This window comes from Pan troglodytes, chromosome 13 (assembly GCF_028858775.2).
Source record: "Pan troglodytes isolate AG18354 chromosome 13, NHGRI_mPanTro3-v2.0_pri, whole genome shotgun sequence".
Lineage (NCBI taxonomy): Eukaryota > Metazoa > Chordata > Mammalia > Primates > Hominidae > Pan > Pan troglodytes.
Genome location: NC_072411.2, coordinates 121,209,923 through 121,218,919, shown reverse-complemented (window position 1 = coordinate 121,218,919; position 8,997 = coordinate 121,209,923). Strand labels below are relative to the sequence as shown.

Below are 8,997 nucleotides of genomic sequence, written 5' to 3'. Positions count from 1 at the left end.
TTTTCGCCGCGCCGTGCCCCGCCTCACGCGGCCAATCCGCTCCCGAGTTGCACTCCTGATGGGCAGCTCCAATGACCAATAGACTCTCGCACTTCTATTTCAAGTCCCGCCCCAATCCCCACCCTCTGCCCTGAGTCTTTTCCCTTCCCCCGAGCGGAGGAAGGGGAAGGCGGTGGTCGTCGTTCGAGTGGCCTCCTCAGGGTCAGAGTTGAGAAGGGGTGGTGGCTGCTCCTACCTCCTCCGGATCCTAGGGCCTCGACCAGCTCGTTCTGATGCACTGGGTCGCGGTAGCAGATAAACCATGGGAACAGCTCTCCTTCCCTCTGCCTTTGAATTTGTGTGGGGGGCCAGTGTGAGCAGTGAGTGCCCTCACCGGATGCCCAGGTCCCAGATGGGTCGCGTTGCACTGGCTCCTCCAATGTGACTGTCAGGTCTGTTTCCTCTTCGCGACCCCACCTCGCCCCCCACCCCCCAGGTCGCTATGGGGGCTGCAGCAGGCACATTTCTGCCCTGCCTGTTTGGGAGTCCTGGCAGAGCCTTCTTGCAGGTCACAACCCGCCTCCTTGGGAGTTCCAGCTTGAGGGGGAGACGGGGAGCAGCAAGGTCTCAAATATGCCCCTGAGGCTTCTGCTTGCCGTCCTGATTCTCTGCAACTGAGCCTGTGGGGCAGACCCTTGGCTCTGGTCCCTGGGAAGCTCCTCTCTGTTGGTTGTCCCCACTAACACACACAGATCTCATACTTGGGTGGATGATGGATAAGGTCGGTCCCTGGAGAAACGCTAGAAATTGGATCACTTGGTCTACCCAGTCTTGGATAGTGAACGGAGCCTCCTGTGTGGACGGAAGCCCAAGAGGTTTGGACCAACCTCCAGCCCAGCCCTGGGTCCAGGTTGAGGTGGGTTTCATCATTAAATGCTTCCTGCAGGTAAGGTTCCAGCTGTCCCCACTCCCAGGAGCAAGCTGTTAGGCTGGGTCCTGTCCACTTCTCTCTGGGTCTGTCTGTTCCCTCCTGAGTACCCATCAGCCCTTTGCCCTGGATTTTGGACTCCCCAGGCCTTACCTGCAGGTCTTGAGCACAGCTAGTTCTGGACCTATTCTGTCTGCCTTGTTAGATCATGTCCACCCTTCTTGGAGCCTGCTCTCTGTGGCTCCCCCAGCACAAGAGCCTTCAGGCTTCTTAAGTAAGTGGACCTTGTAGGTGCATATGGGTTCCATGTGGAGCCAAACCCCTGCCTATGTATTTCAGTAAATTCTAAGGATTGCCCTTGGAGTCACCTCCATGCTCCTCACAGACCACAAACATAGCTCCAAGGATCCACTGCTCTCAGGGTTGGTTTGTGCATATATGTGTGTGTGTGTGTCACTGCAGATAGGCTGTTCTAGAATCCACTTGGGCTGCAGTTCCAGCTACCAGAGGTACAGCATTTCCCAGCCATTCCACAGCCCCTGGTCACTCACACCCTCCTGGAGGCCTGTGGTCTGCCTGTCTCCATTCCCCTCCTCTTTACCACTGTGCACATGCAGCCTTGTACCTTCTCCCTAACTCAGCACCCAATATGCACTTTTTCAACAGGGTATCTCTGCTCCCTAGGATCTGATATTTATTTTCTTGCAGCCCAAGCTGACCTTCCCAAACTCATTCTCCTCATAGTTGTTGAAAGTGTTCCCTCTTTTCAGCTCCTGTAATTGGCCCCACTTCCTCCTACAAGGTGTTCTGAGTCACTCTTTATCTGCCAACCAAGGAATAGTCAGTTCACCTGTAGTTAAGGACAAGCCCTGTAGAGACTGAGTTGCACTGGCAGAAACACTGGGCATGTGGATCTAAATGGCACATGAGTCCTTCCAGCGCTGCTCCCAGGAGTCCCTCACTGGCATAAGGCCTATTGTTAAGGTCATTTAGGACCACGTCTTCTAAGCAGCACCCACAGAGTGTCACCACTGTGGTACCCTATTCCCGGCCCAGCTCTGACCTCCTATTGTCCTCTTGGTCAGAACCAAGAATTTCCTCCTCTGCTTCAGGGACCCCAAAGCAGGTGCCTCAGAGGGTCCTACTCCCCTTCCTCACTTTCCACCTTGCTCTGCCTCCAACCCTGTTTCTGGCTCACATGCTCCCCACCCTCCTGCTCTGGTTATCTCTCCGGAATCTCTGAGCTCCTTCCACTGGGCCAGAACCCTCTCTCAGAATGTCAAGCTCTTGAACTCCCACCTCCTCCAAGAAGCTTTTTTGATAGATTGGAAGGGACCTAATACTCTTTCTGACTTCAGCCTTTCCAGCCTCTTCCCATCAGCAACAGTGGCTACATAACAACTTGGATAAGGGCTGGGCTCTGGGTCTAAGATGTGCAAGATGGATATGGATGGAATTTTAAAGACAAGCAGACAAGCTAATCAAAGAGATCCAGAAAGAGTAACAACATTGCTGTTGTATATAAGCCGGTGGCATTGAGAGCTGAGAGGGAGGGTTATTATGTTTCTGCAGGGGAGACCAAGGGGAATAAGCCTACTGAAACCAGAAAGACTTCATGGAGGAGGTGGGCTTCATAGAAGGTTGGTGGCTTTCCCACATTTGCAAGTGTACTCTTCTGGTTAGGTTATGTTTGGGTTCATATTCTGAGATTCATCTATCTTCATTATAATAGTATCTCTGTGTTGCTTCTCATCTGTCCATCTCCCTTATGTTCCTCTGGGGCAGTGCTGGTTGTATCAGACTTCCTTAGATGGGAAAGCCCCTGAGGCCAGGCTCCTTGTCTGTCTTCATTGCTCTGTAGGTTACCTAGAACAGTGCCTATTCAGATAACTGGTTATTCCTGAAGGTTCTTTAAGGCAAATACTCTAGGCCCAGACCAAGAACTGGAGGGCCTAGACTGAGGTTTTAGCCTGGATAGGATCTGGCCTTATTGATGAGTGCATCCCATCAGATTCACCAGAGATGCTCCTCTCACTCACCCCACCTGGGCAGGTGGGCCCCATCTTTTAAGAGAACATCTCCGGACAATGCTGCTCATACTTTGCCTCCCTTTTGCTCTTCTTATCTCCCTTCTGAGAAGCCATAGTCTGGGAGGCAGGACACGGGAGTCCTAGTCTATGGCTGCCAGTTGTATGACCTTGGGGAAGTAATTTCAGCTCTCTGGGACTCGGTTTCATCATATTAAAATGCAAGGGTTCTATGGATTTGACTCTTATTATCAGATAAAAATGAATATTAAAAGAACAAGATAACATTTTAGGAAATGGACTAGAGGAGGATTCCTAAAGCCTCTTTCAACTCCACAGTTCTGATTCTAAACAAAATCTGTCCTGTGAATCTGTTTCACTCTCCAGCTCCAGCCCTGTCTGCTTCTCCCTAATCTGTTTCTGTCTGATGGGCTCAGTCTTTGTGTGCACAGCATCCATGTGAGGCCTGCACTTCTGCGGTTCACCCCAGGAGATGAAGGGGAGGAGAGCTTAGGCTCTCAGCAATGTAAATCTCCCTAGGTCCCTCCAAGCTTTAGAGGGGCCCCTGAAAGGTGAGAAGGCAAAGAAGAGGAGGGCAAGATGGCTGAGGCCCAGGATATCCCCAGTAAACATCAAAGGCCCCAGAAACCAAGGTCATTGCACCTCCCTGTAGGGGCCCCTACGAAGAGGCTAATGATGACACAGGTTCTTAAAACAGCCAGGATGGAGACCCAGCCTGGGCATCTGAGTGCCTGGATCCTGCTGCCCCCCCCCACCCTGGCACCCCCAACTCCCTTGCCCATCAGTCTCAGCTCCTGAGGTGTGCAGAGGGGGTGGGTATGCACGAGCCCAGACTTCTCTCCCTCTCCTGAGGACCTTACCCCAGGGGAGAAGTGGGTGGCTAAAACAAAGGAGGGGAGCAGAACCCCTCTACAGATAACAGTGGAGGGGGGAGGGGGTAAGCAGAGAGAAGAGAGGAATTGACAGAGGAGGTGCTGCTAGCTGTCAGGAGGGAGACCCAAATTCTCATGTCTTCCCATTTCGCAGGCTGTTTGCTAGAAGGACTTAATTAAGGAGCCCAAATATAGTTTCTTTTGAACAGTGAATAGGGCTGGGAGCACAGATGAGGAATGTGATGCTCTGGGGTGGGGAGAGAAGGGACCAACGCTGAGATGCTGGAGGGCCCAGAGTGAAGGGGACAGAGAGGACAGGGGTGAGCTGGTGACTCCTTTTCCCTGCCATAAGCTCTGCTGCTTTCCTTGATGGAAGGGGGGCCACTTCTTCCTTTCCCATCCTCTGTCCTGATCTCCCTCCAACTCCCTGGCTCCTGCCTTCACCTCCTTTACTGTCCCCTGAGAACAGCTCTCTCTGTCCAGTCCTCCCAGCACTCACCAGAAGCTTTAAGTCTTGGTTCACCTTCTGCCTCCACCAAGCCCCCTTTTTGCCTCCTCCCTTTCGTCCCCCACTCCTTCTCCTCCCAGGCCCCGCTGGCGCCCAGCATAGCACTACAGATGTAGGAGCAGATCAAGAAGGGTGGGGGTGGTAGCTGTTGCTTTTCTGGGATATTCTTAGCCTGTCTGGGGGCTGGAGCTGGAATCAGCGTTTCCATCTCAACCAGGCAGGTGGCTGCCAGAAACTGCCACTGTGACTGGGTCTTCATCTAGTTCCATATCCCTTATCCTGTCCCTTCCTCCTCTATATTGATTTCATCTATGAACACAGACCCTCTGAGAGTCCAGCCTTCCCACCCTTGTGCCCTGGATGGAATGTTTCCTCTGCCTATCAGGCATAGCCCCAGGAAGGTGTGCAAACCTCACTGGAGGCTCTGGGGGGAAAGAAGGGCCTTCGAGAACTCTAGCTCAGATGCTCCCTAGAGCAGAACACAGCCCTCTCCTCTCTGCCCCCAGGCCCTCTTCTTTCATCTGCCCCCAACAACCCCTGCATGGTACTCAGTCCCCAGACTGTATTCACCACCATGAAGGCCTTTCTTATCTTGATTTACAGGAGTCACTCAGGGGCCCTAGAGTTTCAGAAGCTGCCTCCTGAAAGCGGCTGAACCCTGGAGTCCAGGCCTCCTTTGGGCCAGAACAAGGGGCTCACTGACCCAGATCTCTCCCCACATCTTTTTTTTTTTTTTTTGAGACAAAGTCTCACTCTTTTGCCCAGGCTAGAGTGCAGTGGCATGATCTTCACTCATTCCTGGGCTCAAGGGATCCTCCCACCTCAGCCTCCCAAGTAGTTGGGACCACAGGCATGCATCACCAGGCCTGGCTAATTTTTGTACTTTTTGTAGAGATGGAGTTTCACCATGCTGCCCAGGCTGGTCTCTAACTCCTGGGCTCAAGCAGTCTGCCCACCTCAGCCTCAAAGTGTTAGGATTACAGGCATGAGCCACCTCACCCAGCCTTCTCAGATGCCTTTATCAGCAGAGGGAGGGGCAAAGAAGAAATCTCACTCATTCACAAATCGCACAAAAAATGTTTGTCACCTTAAGAGGGACAGACAGTGCATGGTCTCCTATGTGGGTTCTGAGGTCATTCGGTCTATGTTCAAATCCAGCCCCTCCACTTATGACCTGGGGCCCTTGGGGCAAGTTTCTTAATTCTTCTGAGGTCTATAAAAGTGGACCATCCAAGGTGCAGTAGGAAGAGATCACCATCCACAGCCGGGCTGAGGCTGAGAGCACGTACCAGATCAAGTATGAGGAGCTGCAGACGCTGGCTGGGAAGCATGGGGATGACCTGCGTTGTACAAAGACAGATCTCCCAGATGAACCGGAACATCAGCAGGCTCCAGGCTGAGACTGAGGGCCTCAAAGGCCAGAGGGCTTCCCTGGAGGCCGCCATCGCAGATGCTGAGCAGTGGGGGGAGCTGGCCATTAAAGATGCCAACACCAAGCTGTCTGAGCTGGAGGCCGCCATGCAGCGGGCCAAGCAGGACATGGCGTGCAGCTGGGTGAGTACCAGAAGCTGGCCCTGGACATCGAGATCGCCACCTATGGGAAGCTGCTGGAGGGCAAGGAGAGCCGTCTGGAGTCTGGGATGCAGAACGTGAGTATCCATAAGAAGACCACCAGTGGCTATGCAGGTGGTCTGAGCTCAGCCTACGGGGGCCTCACAAGCCCTTGGCCTCAGCTACAGCCTGGGCTCCAGCTTTGGCTCTGGTGCCGGCTCCAGCTCCTTCAGCTGCACCAGCTCCACCAGGGCCGTGGTTAGGGAGATCGAGACCCGCAATGGGAAATGGGAAGCTGGTGTCCGAGTCCTCTGGCGTCCTGCCCAAGTGAACAGCTGTGGCAGCCCCTCCCAGCCTGCCCCTTCTGCGGCTGCCCCGGAGTCCGGGAAGGAGGCCACTGTGCAGGGGAGCACAGGGAATGGGAGACCCACCTGAGGCTCAGCCCTAGCCCTCAGCCCACCTGCAGGGGAGTTTACTGCCTGGGGCATCTCCTTTGCCCATATCTCCAGCTACAAAACAATTCCGTTTTTTCCCCCCAAAATAAAACTTCAGCTAGTTCTACCAACTGGCCAAAAAAAAAGAAAATGGACTATCATCATAAGGTTGTAAGATTTTATTTAATCATGCAATGCTCAACAATGCTTGTATATCACATGTGCATGGTGTTCATAAATGTTAACAAATTATACTGTCATCATTATTTTTACAGAGCAGGAAAGCTTTGCCTGACCTGTGCCATTAGCATTTTTTTTTCTTATTAGAACATTTTTCATTAAAGGGCCAGGGTGGTACTATCATTTCTTTTTGTTTGGTTTCTGAAACCCAAATTTATATCTGTGATTTCCTCTCAGATACTGTGCTCATACCCACTGCTACTCAGACTGTTCCTGGGGGTGGTTTGATTTGCTTCCTAGGGTCATGAAGACCGACAGCATATTAGGCACTGGTCCCCTTTTCTGGTCCTGCTGCAGGCCACATTAATTTTCTGAAGCTCTGAGTATCAATTCTGGGCCAGGTTCCATGCTGGCCCCAAGTCCTGACCGTGCTTTCTGGGAGCTGTACTCTGGCTACTCATTCCACACCCCATGGTCTCCCCAAAGCTCCAGAGACTCTATGGAGAGTCAGTTCTGCTTTTCAAGGGCTTTGAGGAAAATGTTCAATAAGATTATTAAACCACATGAGCAGATACTATTTGAGAAACTGTAGCCTACACAGTACTGGGCTAGGTGGTGGAAACACAAAAAGGTGTGAGGTAGGGCTCCAGCCTTCAAAGAATGTACAGCATAGGTGGCAGAGATATGAAAAATAGTGAGAAATAGCAATAAAATGATGTGTCCTAGGGCCAGTTACAGATAATGGGATTTGATGACTCGGCTAATCCTGCCCACCCACCTCCACCTTCCACCATCACAGCTAATCCATCTCCAGCTTGTCCTAAATTCATATGCACACAGAGTTAGAATCCATTTTTTTTTTTTTTTTTTTTTTCTTTGAGATGTAGTTTCGCTCTTGTTGGTCAGGCTGGAATGCTATGGCACGATCTCGGCTCACCGCAACCTCCACTTCCCAGGTTCTAGCGATTCTCCTGCCTCGGCCTCCCGAGTAGCTGGGATTACAGGTATGTGCCACCATGCCTGGCTAACTTATTGTATTTTTAGTAGAGATGGGGTTTTACCGTGTTAGCCAGGATGGTCTCGATCTTCCGACCTCAGGTGATCTGCCTGCCTTGGCCTCCCAAAGTGTTGGGATTACAGACGTGAGCCACCGTGTCCGGCCAGAATTCATTTTTAACTGGGGTCTGGTTCCTGCACCTGGAACTGTGTTTGCTCCAGTGCATGGCCTTCCTTGTCCAACCCCAGGCTGTGATGATAAGCACTGTTCCCAAGGTAGAACCAGGCCTCAGCAACCCCCTGCTCACAGTGACAAAGGGTCCTACCCCCTCTGCATGATGAGGGTTAATGAGTAACTTCTGTGTGAAGATCGTGGTAGGTCTGCTTACTGCTCCGACGTCTTAGACAGGGGCCTTTTGTTGACTTCCTATTTGTCCAGAATTGGGGGCGGGTGGGGGATGGGCTTCAAAGCAGGTTCATTAATTTACACTTGCCTCTGTCTGGTTCCTAAATATAAAGACAATTCTTTATGTTGACCTCCTTTGAGTAAAAAGACATTCCTAATTTATAAGCTAGAGCCCCACATATACTTGCTTTTGAGTAGGGAGCAGAGGCGGGTAAGGTCATCCACTAGATTACTGGGTCCTAAACTACTCTGCCCAGCAGAACCACCTGGGGAATTTTGTAAACATATAATTTCCGGGCTCTACCTCAGACCTATGGAATCATAATTTCTTTTTTTTTTTTTTTTAGGCGGAGTTTGATTCTTGTTGCCCAGGCTGGAGTGCAATGGCGCGATCTTGGCTCACCACAACCTCTGCCTCCCGGGTTCAAGCGATTCTCCTGCCTCAGCCTCCCAAGTAGCTGGGATTACTGGCGCAGGCCACCATGCCCAGCTTATTTTGTATTTTTAGTAGAGACAGGGTTTCTCCATTTTGGTCAGGCTGGTCTCGAACTCCTGACCTCGTGATCAACCCGCCTCAGCCTCCCAAAGTGCTGGAATTACAGGCGTGAGCCACCGCGCCTGGCCTGGAATCATAATTTCTTTGAGTGGGCTCAAGATGAAATCCCTGTAAGAAAAAAATTAAAAGGGAGGAGAAAACTCTAGGAAATGGCTGGGTCCCACCTGTTCTTTCTGGAGAGCACCACTGTTGTCTCTGGCCAAGCCTCCCGCCCCACCACTCCATGGTAGGAATACCCTAACTTCCTCCTGGGAAACCACTTCTCCCACATTCTCAATCCATGTGGCTTACATGGGGCTAAGCCCTCCACAAGACATAGATTAAAGACATAGACTTTGCCAGCTCCCATCCTAGTGACAAGGGTTCAGGGAGGGGCTGGTAACCCAAATCAGGCCAATGAGACTCAATTCTTGGAGTTTTAGAGAAACTGTTGGGAAAGAGAGGCTTTCCTTCCTCTGAGGTTGTCAAGCTGGTGGAATGAAAGCCTTGAGCTGCTGGTGACTCTCTTGTCCCCACATGGAGAAAGGCCACCTGAAGTC

At 51.6% G+C, this 8,997-nt stretch overlaps 1 long non-coding RNA gene across 1 annotated transcript; it reads left to right on the top strand.

Moving 5' to 3' along the window:
* Window positions 1-27: 27 nt before the first annotated feature.
* Window positions 28-8,608, top strand: LOC134808013 (uncharacterized). Its single transcript, XR_010149885.1, has 3 exons — window positions 28-5,984; window positions 7,388-7,504; window positions 8,250-8,608. It is a non-coding gene; the product is annotated as an uncharacterized LOC134808013 (long non-coding RNA).
* The last annotated feature ends 389 nt before the right edge of the window (window positions 8,609-8,997 follow it).